The sequence below is a fragment of the Triticum urartu genome, chromosome 2A (assembly GCF_056163025.1).
Source record: "Triticum urartu cultivar PI428250 chromosome 2A, HENAU_Tu73, whole genome shotgun sequence".
Taxonomy (NCBI): Eukaryota; Viridiplantae; Streptophyta; class Magnoliopsida; order Poales; family Poaceae; genus Triticum; species Triticum urartu.
The window spans coordinates 425,476,584-425,487,640 of NC_141874.1; positions in this window are offsets into that span (position 1 = coordinate 425,476,584).

Genomic DNA, 11,057 nt, shown 5'->3' on the forward strand with positions numbered 1-11,057 from the left:
AGATTCAGATATACACATGTTCAGTATGTTTATGCATCCAAATGATTGAGATCACAGCCAATATGATCCATGGACGAACTTTAATTACCTAGGGTACGGACTGGTAAATGGTGTTCAATTGGAGGTACTTCTTGCTAAAATTAGTTCTTGTACGAGTAAACTTTCGAGTACATAAGAGGCAGCACAGACAATCTGAACTTTGCTTGTAGGTTTATCCTCAAATAGTGGCCTCGTGCCGAGGGAGGTTTGAGCAACTTGGCCACTACTCTCATCCAACTAGTTTACTGGCTCATCTTGGTCCTGTATCTCGCCAAAATTCTACATTGCAGACGAGAAAGGAGGCGGTTGAGAAAATGAACCACCCAATTTTTTTGTGCAGTTCAACTGAAATGGAGCATCCTTGGCGTGCGGACTGATTAAGTGCCAGATGAATATAAGCGTCAACCAACTTGTCTGGAATCTTTAGACTCCATGCCATATAGTTAGCTATCATATGTGCTGATAACCAAAAGGCACAAGTTGGGACCAAAGACTGGACTGCGTTTTTCTGGGCTATGCACCAAGCAATATTTTTGGCGTTCACTCTCCTAACACTTGGAGTTTGACAATTGGTTGACGCCGGTTGATACTCGAATGAATATAGGCACTTCTTGTCAACATCTGATCATTTTGTGCAGTTCTACTAAAATCACCCAATGTAATGATTTGCCTGCGAGTTCAGGCTCCAAATTACTCCTTTATGAAATCGGCAAACAGTAGCACAATACCAAATTACCAATACATATGACAGGAACAATAATTAGGATAAAGACCAGTACCAACCTGTCTGAGGTAGCATATCAATTACTATTTCCTTTGACTAGAAGCCGAGATAAGCCAAGTGACTGACAGCAAAGGAAGAAAGCATGCGGAGTTTAGCGACTGACAGGAAAGGATGGAAGCTGTCGAGGCAATGAAGCACCCAAAGTTTTTGTGTAGTTCCACCAAAATCGAGCATCCCTGTTGGCACATATATTGAGAGAGTGAGATTACTGTAATAGTGGGACTAGTTTATGAAACATACACTAACAAATAGAAGCACCCTCATTATCTTAATGGGTAACGTTAGCAACATAGTAGTCTTGCTTAAAGAGAGGTATTAGTTTATTTAATCAGTGCCAATTAGCTCAACTCAACACTCAAAGCATTGCCATTTATCATAGATTGCAAAACTTTAACGTGCAAAGATAAAGGAGTTTCTCATGACAGTAGCACGATACAAATAGAGATGACACCAAACTAATATGGATGAAGGCCTTAGGGCCGTACCAACCTGAGAAAAAAAGCTTATTCATGTAGTCCCATAAGAGATGATAAAGCACTCACTGGAATCACACAATAGTATATATTTTTGTGCACTTCAAATGTATGGTTGAAATCACTCTTGTTTACCAGTGCTGAGATTATATTGAAAGATTATCAAGAACTTCCAGCAGAGTTAAAGCACTGGCTGGGATACAGTTCATCGTATTGTCTTGTGTAGTTCCATTTAATGTATGGTTGGCACAACATGATCCCTGTTTGCACAAGTAGGAACAAGGTGAAACCTTCATTAGCTTAGTGAGAAAGGATAGGAAGACATTAGCATATTACTCAACCAGTAGCATCAAATTCATGATGGACAATACACAAAACATTGCCTCATTGAACCAATGGCAATAAATTGACATGCAAAACAATAGCACTATTATGTCATGACACTAATAATATTTTCTCCCTGCACCACCACATGATTCACCTCCATAGACAAACATACACACGTACATGATTCAGCATAGGGTCCTACTAAAGAATTGTTTAACTCCAACAGGAAAATTAGGCAATAATAAATTAGTGGTACTTAAGTACTCCTAATTAATTAAGTGAGACAGCAGAAGTGGAAGGGCTCCCTGGAGGATCATCTCACATGTAAGGTAGTCGTTGCCGGAGCCCTTGAATGGCCTCGACTTGAGGCCTCTGGCTTCAGCAAGATCGCCTTGGCACTGTTTATTCTTCTTCTTCTTCCTCCTCTTCATGCTCTGTTTCTCTTTCTCCTCACCAGTTGGTGAAACCAAGTACATGATTGGCCTTCTAATTCAGAATTGGTTTTGTCAGTGAGGGAGTACAAGTGTACTAGTAAAAAACAGCATTATTTTCTCATGGCAGTCGGAAAATAGAGATGAACAAATGCATTAAATATCATTCTTACCTAAAGGAAGGTTATGGCGCCAATATGGATGATGAGGATTGGAACACAGATCGCCCTTTGTGCAGTTCCACCAAAATGAACCAACTGTTCCATTCTGACATTCCAGTTAAATAGCAAAAAAGTCACTTCTTTTAAGAACAGTTTTGTGCAGTGCACCAAAAGGTCACAACAGCAACCAGGTGAATTGGATATCCCTGTTTGCACAAAAAGTCACAGAGGAAATAGTCAGAGTCTCAAACAATTACATGCAAAAACATTTGGCTAAACTTGTCATGGCTTATAATAGTGGCATGGCTTCATTTTTAACAGGGACATTAGATTAAGAACAGCTAAGGCTGCGTTCAGTTCACAGGTTTGGTGCAGGATTTTTGTAGGAACATATTCCTACGGTATTCTTTCCCTTCCAACCGTTCGGAACACGGGAAAGGTGAATAGTGTTTCATAGGAAAGCTGGTCTGGTAGTACCGATTCCATAGGATTAGAAACATCCACGCGCTGCTCATTTTTTGGGCGGAAGCCCGAGGCAGGCGCTTGCTGCCATGCGTTAGACAGGTTCCTGTGTTGTGTTGCCGGAATAAAAAAATCAACCTATGTGTGGTACGTGAGGTGAGGACAAGAGTAGTCACTGTGCAGCTAAATAAACAAATAGCATCTCATACTGCCAAGCATGCTACTCTAAAAAACAAATCTGTACATTTCGTAGTCCATCCGAACACATTCTCTTGAGAGTTTTCTCCGGTTCGCTGTTCCATAGTTTTATACCTCCATTCCTTTCCTATTCCTCTATTTTCATCAACGCCTATGTTTTCTGCCCCTTTATTCCGAACGGAGCCTAAATATTTGGTATAAGGGCATGGGACAGTGGGTGCACCAGCAGTCCAGCACCATGTACGTAAACAGGGGCATAAAGTGGTGATTCATAGTTTGTTGCCCCGAGAAACAAACATCCAAGAAACATATCTGGGTTGGTCCCATTTTTGTTCACTCTAGCCACCTACTCCTATGTGTGGATAGCAAATCTAGTCCTGGTCATACCACTGTGTACAGCGTTACCCCTGTACTTCCCTTTTCAACCAAGAGACCGGTTGGATGACCAGTCTATACTACTTTCACCCCCTTTTCTTCCTGTTTGTACTAAGTCCGATGTACATACTAAATTCCCCCACCCCCACTTTATTTCTTGTTTGAACCCAGTAGTACAAGATTCGACTCCATGAAGTAGCTTTACCTCTAACAATAGAAAAAAATATGTGACGTTGGACCATCCGATCGAGAGGGGCTGAGAGGTAGAAAATGATGCACATGCAGCGACGTAGCGAGCTGGCGAAGTAGAGCTAAGGCGGTTTCGAACAAAGATATACCTGAAGGTTGTCGGGATGTGGATAGGTGGGCGGCGGGAGGCCGGATCCGCCCACAGGCAACGACGAAGGGATCGGAGGACGTCCCGCGCCGGCGCTCGGCCAGAGATAACGGTGCGGCCGGCAGTGGGTCTCCTCCCTTGCTATCGACGATGGCCTAAATGCTGCCCCTCCTCCCCTTCACCGGTGGAGGGGGATACGTCCGGATCTGTAACCAGTGGTGAGGATAGAAAGCCAGTGTTTTTTGAAGGGAGAAAGACAGTGTTACTACCCCTATCTTGTTTAGATCTGGAGAGGATGAGAGTGTGTGAATAGAGCAACCCTAGCAAGAAAGCGCGGAGGCTCTAGCCTATATATACGTAGCAAGCAACCCTATCAAGAAAGCAACCCCTATCTTCATCAACTCGTACAAGACCAAGAAATTTGATTACTACAACCCGAACATGGCAGTTGCCAACGCTCGCGTGCTGCGGTTCCTTGGAGTACTAGCCAGGCTCTTGCATGAGACAAAATTGCTATTGTTTAACAATTAAACTCCATTATCCATTGGTTGATACTCATTCTACATAGGTCCACGCGCTTAGCACCATTTCCTCCTGGGGTCACCAATGTTTATTTGCTAATTAATAGCATTGCATGCAATGAACTAGCCATTGCAAGTCATTAAAAGCATGCACACCTCTCATCTCTTATTGGTTGATATGTCAAGAAACAAGGTAGAAGTTAATGCACCGCGCCTAAGTGTTTTGGGACTACGTATTTGGTTTTCATAAGATGACTTACACACCTAGATGGAGGGACTAGTATAGCCCTGTAAACCGGAAAGGAGTATTTGCCTTTCTAGAGATTTCAACAAGTGACTAGACTACACCGTGTGCAGTACTCCCTCCCTTCCGGTTTATAGGGCTCAAATCTCAAATCTCATGAACCAAGGCATTTTGCGATTGGAGAAATGTATCTAGTACTTTACAAAACTACACTAATTAAACTCATGCATTAGTTACGTAGTTCTCTCATTTTCCTCTCCGCCTTGGTCGCGGTGCACAATATTGAGCACTCCTACTCCCTCCTTTCCGGTTTATAGGGCTTATCTCAAAATCTTAGTTTTTTCATTTTATAAGGCTCAATTTGGTTGTTCCCCATCACAAGTTCAGATTCCAAGGTGCATTAAATAATTGCATGCAGGTATTAAGAGAAAATTGACCAATGCATGTACTTTATGCGTGCATGCATTGCAATTAATACATTGGTAAACATACATTTTTGAAGAAAACAAGAGCATTAATTGGGTGCTTTTGCAAATTACAAAAAGGATTCCACCACTCACCATCTACCTTGGTTGGTGAAATTTTTGAATTGAGCCCTACAAACCGGAAAGGAGGGATTATATGACTAGCCGCTCTATCTACATGCGGGACATTTCAAAGCATCCGGACCCGCGTGCCATCCACCAAATCACAGAGAGGTGCTACAGTCGAGACTCACCTGTCACCCCGGTGTGGCCATCATGACCCGTCATATCACAAAACGCACACCTTTACCAGCAGTGGTAAGGTGGCCTCCAAGTTGGACTGGACGAAGCAACCATCATTTCACTGGAATGCTCGTTCAAGCCCTTTCTTCCCTTTCTTGAAGAAAACCTCACTCCAGGCTACTCACTTCTGCCATTTTTCTTCTGTACCAACAAAGGAAAGGTGGGCGAATCAGTTATGCTTCTATATTTTCACTCCAAGAATCTTCTTTTTGCGAAGCACCGACCGATTCTCACATCCTATTCTTTTCCCGTTTTCATTGCGATTGTGGTTTCCTTTCGATTGCTTTTTGTTTGTCAGTTCATTGATGGATCCTGGAGCACAAGGCAAAGAGTTTCCAGCGGACAACCCACTGGAGACAGCGATCTCCAGGAAGCGAGCACCGACCAACGAGTTGACCATGTTGGCGGGCCAACCCATGGAGACGAAGAACTCCAAGAAACAAGCACTGGCCCAAGAGTTGAGGATGTTGGCGGACGATATCCTCAAAGAAATTTGGAAGAACATCAATGGCCCCACCGTGCCTACTCCAGGAACTCTGATTGCCACCTATGTGAGGCTGAAGACCGAGTTTGAGGAGATAGTCGCTGTTGAGAAGCAGTATTCCCCTGGCAAGGTGATGGCCCCCATCGAGGACGAGGAGATGGCCCCCGGAGGGATGAGATCCCGGCTTATTACCATAGTTGTGGTTTTTGATTATTTGCAATGTGCTTGCTAATATGTTAGGGTTGTGCAGGTGCCGGTGGACGTCCTTGATGATTCCGATGTCGTGGCCCGTCCTGTTGGCATCGCCCCGGAGATTGATTCCGATGCCGCTGTCCATCCTGTGGACATCGCCCCAGAGATCGATTTCGATGTCGCGGTCAGTCCTGCGGACATCGCCCCAGAAATCGATTCCCATGCCGCGGTCCGTGCTGTGTTCATTGCCCGAGAGATCGATGACAAGAAAGAGTTGCTCGCGCTAATCCTTTAGGGTAGTTTGCATTGCCCTGTGTTTAATTACCAGAACGATGTGTGTTATCAAACCATCTTAGGGCTAGTGCACTGTCTTGAGTGGGCGGATCTTGCTACTTTTGTTTGATAGTGAATCATGCGAACCCTCTCCAAGTTATGGAAACAGATGTATCCTCACCAGCTTTTGATGTAATATATGGCATGTAAGTTTGAACTGTTTATCATATCAGCAGGGCTTGTTTGATGATTCTTGGTGTTAGTAGGCTAGCTACTGTGCGAGCTATAGTACTTGCAAAACACTCACCGAAGAGAAACGTTGGGGCTGATGAGCTCGTGGTACGCTTATACTTATCCCTCGTCGATCGACCAATAGCCCTAGCTCCTAAAATTGTAGGCTTAGCGATCGATGACCTAGGCGGGCTAGTTTGGCCTAGTGGGTTTCAGTGATATGACGTGCAACACAAAATCATAGCAGTGCAGAGACGTACTCCCTCCGTTCCAAAATAGATGACCTAGGCGGGCTAGTTTGGCCTAGTGGGTTTAAGTGATATGACGTGGTACAGTGCCGTCCAGTCTTCGCGTGTGGTAGCAATATTGCGGGTACAGTAAGTTTTCTTGAAGAAGCGGAATTCAACGAAGTCATGATGGTTCCTTCGTCCGAATGACTTATAGTGGGAAAGATTGGGCCTGCGATACGACCGGGGTAGACCAGGATAATTTTGTGCATGGCAGGTGGACCAGGATGGTCGACATCCCACATGTCGGCGAATGAAAGTATTCTTTCTGATATAGAGGACGAGCAACGAGTATTCATTGCTTATTTTTGATGAAAGCTATTGTCTCCATTGTTACGACGGAGGAGTGTGAAACACGGCAGCCCAGTGAACTTGGCATGTGCACCACTCCCTCCTTCCTCATGTAATGCCCAGGTTACAGCTTTTTCTCACTTTCTCTCTATCTATTTCCTCTCAAATGTTTTTTAACTTTCTTTTTTTAAGACAGAATTGTTTTTTATGCCTTTTTTAGAATTATTTTTTTATACCTAAGAGCACGTGTAGAGACGGGCTCTTGCAGAGCCCACTCCTTGTCTTTGTCAATGCCTCTCTCTCCTCCGCATAAGGAGTACTACTTGCTATGCATGCATGCGGCGGGCAGCTAGCGTCTTGAGGGGCCAGGGCGGTGAGAGCGGGCTTCGGAAGCAGTCCGGACTCTAGCATAATTTTGGTTTTTACAGTATTTCTTTCTCCATTGACAGGTAGGCCCGCGTAGATAGATAAAGAACACGAGCTGATGAGGCGCATGCGGACTGTTTTACTGGTCAACCAGACAAATACGGAGCTATACGCTGAGCCAGTGACCGTATAATCACCATATCTCGTATACAATGATCAAAGTGAGCTACCAAGACAAGTTCGATGACCGCCAATGCATTTTACTCGGTAATAAATGACCAGGATTGAAGGGGAATCCAAATTTGCTTCGTCTTCTGTCCTTGAGCTCTTGACAAACCAATGCACTATACGGTTGTCCGGCCACTCCACCCCAGAGCTCTCACCAAGCGTCGTTCTTGCCACCGCGCCGCACACTAACCGGTAAGGAAGCGATGGCATCCCACCGCGCCGAGTTCCTCGCCGCCCACGACCGCGCACAAAATGGTAGGGAAGCGATGGCATCCCGCCGTGCCGAGTTCATCGCCGCTCGCGACCTCACATCTATGTGGGACGAATTTGAAGATGCCAAGGCCGAATGGGCGGTAGAGCAAGAGGCTGCCAAATCCACACATAGGGAGCGGAAAAGTCGGAAAGCACTCAAGAAAAGAGAGGCCTGCCGCCACAAGAAAGAAAAGGACGCACGCGCTGCTGCGGAGAGGTCGGCGGAGATCCAAGCACGGTGGGGTGTCGCCAACAAAGCCGGGAAGGAGAACGACGGCGTCTGGCCAGCATGTGAGAAGTAGTAGTACTAGTAGTTAGTGTGTGTGTGTGTGTGAGTACGAGCATGTACCAGTACTACTAGTTACTACTGTAGTTTTTAGAGCAAATTACCAGTACATTAGCCTAGACTAAATGGAAAAATTCCTATCCTAAGCATCAAATGGCATCTCTTTCTCTATAGGAATTGAGATGGATGTCATCTCACTTCCTATGATTTTCATATTCCTATCCTATGAACAAAAGGAGGCCTCTGTTGTAGTAACTACTGTAGCTAGCAGTACTGCTGGTACAGTAGTTTTCTTCAAGAAGCGGAATTCAACGAAGTCATGATGGTTCCTTCGTCCAAGCAACTTCAAAGTGGGAAGTGGGCCTGTGATTTGACGGCTCATTAGTCATTGTTACTGTGGCGCGACGACCTGGGTGACTCCCTTGGAGTTCTACGTGCATGGCAAGTGGACCAGGATGGTTGACGTCCCACATGTTGGCGAACAGAGTAGTATTCTTTCCGACATCGAGGTATAGTATCACTGTTGATTGGTTCGCAAAAACAATAGTATCACTGCCGATTTATAATTAATTTTTATTTCTGATGAATGCTAGCGTTTCAACTCTTACGATGAAGGGTGCCAAACACGGCACGTGCTGGATGTCCCACACATCAGCGAAAGGAGTGGGACATGAACAGCGTGGTAGAGCCCAGCGTAAAAAAACAGCGTGGTAGAGCGTCTCCACTTCTTCCACTTCTGGGTCGAAGACCACACGTAGTAGTACTTAGTGGTATGAACGATACAAAGTGCGACCTGAAGACAAAGACACGTTTTCCGCAAAAAATGGAGACAAAGACACGTCTAGTTGGAAGGTCTCAGGGCATACACGTAAACAAATATAGAAGTTAATATAACTAATATAGTCGTACTAGAGTACTTAGGCACATACTCCATAACATCACCGTGCATTGCACGTACAACATTTAGTGGTAGTACGTAGTAAGAGACAAATGCCGCCCAAGAGTTCCCTTCTCGACCTACTTTTGGGTGTTTGGTAGAGTGTATGGAGGGTGCATGAGTCCACACTAGTTTAGCACAAATACACTAGAAGCATGCATGAAGAGGGGTGTTGAGTTGAGCATGCCTGAAGAGGGAACAACTATGCTGAGACGAGAACGCAACCAAACACACCCTATATGCCACGCATGTTCATACGATTTGTGCCTTTCTACTTCACTTACTGCGCTACATTACTCAGGTTCGTACGTCCACTCCTGGGTACAAGTTCGTCTCGTAGTTCCAGTCCCACGTGTTCTTCATATAGATGGAACGATCCTTGCATAACACGTGCACCTTGATGCTAGATGTCTCGCGTGTTGGCAAAAGGATGAACAAAGCTCACTAAAAAATAGAGTGGAAGAACATAGATTCCGGACGACCGAGAAGGAGCAAGGAACCTCGTGGTGGAGCGTCTGCACTCATAATATTTAATATTATTCAGCGATATAAAATTAACCAATCATCTCCACAGTGGATTGGAAGAGTACGAAACACGGCAGCCAAGTGTAGTTACATCATACTAGTACATGGCTAACCCACGCTATCACCATATTTCTTGGCTTCCGTGTGACACCTATCTCTAGTAATCCAGCAGCCTGTATCGTTTCTCCCTCCCCGTCTCTATCAAAGTGCGGCAGGCTGGCGTTTCTGCCGTCTATTGAGGTCAGTTAACTATCACATGTTAGCGACATGCCAAGAGCATTCTAAAAAAAATTCCTTTCACGTTCCATTTTCAAAAAGGAAAAAAATCCTTTCACGTACGAATTTTCCTGTATGCTTTGAGCAACTTGCATGTCCTATACTGCTCCTGTTTGATACTCTAACTTAGCTAGAGGTTAGACTAACTCATGACTAACCCTGAACTAACTATAGCCAAAGATGTGTTTGGGTGACAGGGTTAGATTGACAATAAATGCACTTCATGGTGAGAGAAAAGTGATTTTTCAGTGGTCCCAATGAGAACTATCTCTAGTTTAAACCCTCATGGGTGGGATAGTTTTTTTGGTGGGTTCGGTGCAACTTGCTCCAATTTAAACCCTCATGCTTGGATAGTTTAGGGCTATTTGAGCCCCAACTAGCTCAAACTAACTCTAACCCATGGATCCAAACAGGGCCTATGGCCAGTCTCGACGCAGAGCAGTCGCGTGCACCGGGAAGCGGCGCTTCTCGGTCTTCGCGCCACTTCAAAGCCGGCGCCAGTGAGAGGTCACCTCCACTCTGGCCGAGCATTAATACGGCACTGACGCTCCAGGGCGACGCTGACCGTTTCATGTGGGAAGTGCGCGCTGGCAAGGGAGTATAGGTTTTGAACCGTTTCAGGTGTAGTACTGGTACTTTGCAAAACTACTCAATTATTGCACTCGGTTTCCTAGGAAATTGTGGTAAAAAACGTTACTCCACAGCCCGCTTCCCTTCTCCTTCCTCTTGCACCGCCCGCGCACATCCGCAGGAAGCGACCGGTCAACCCTTATATAGGAGTGCTAGCACAAAAAGATGCATGCATGGCCACTAAAATTTCCTTATTAAAGCGCCGCTCCGGCGGGAGTATGGCGTATGTTGTTACCTTCGGCTACCGGGCGACGGCGACCAGAGAAGAGACGGCGGGAGGGGAATGAATGCAGCTACTGTTTGGGTTCGCCTTCCGGCTTAAATAAATGCGCGGCATGACGTGTACCCGCGGGTGCACAAATTGTAACATACGTGTCTACTTAAGTGGGCGTCACATAACTGGTGTGTGTGTGAGAGAGAGATTCTGAGAGACAGAGTGCGTGTGTGCGACTCTACTCTTCAGACATGTACTCAACCTTTTGCATCGGGATATAAGTATAATGGTATTTACTTTAGCTAGTGATTTACGTGGCCATGTTAACATGGTTGTGTGAAAAAAATGTCACTTCCTGCTCGTGATCTGCGTTATATAATTACAAGCAAGATTCTCGTGCATTGCACGGAACATCAATATGCATTTTTTTTACAGAACACCTGTTGTGATTGACCCATGTAGGAGT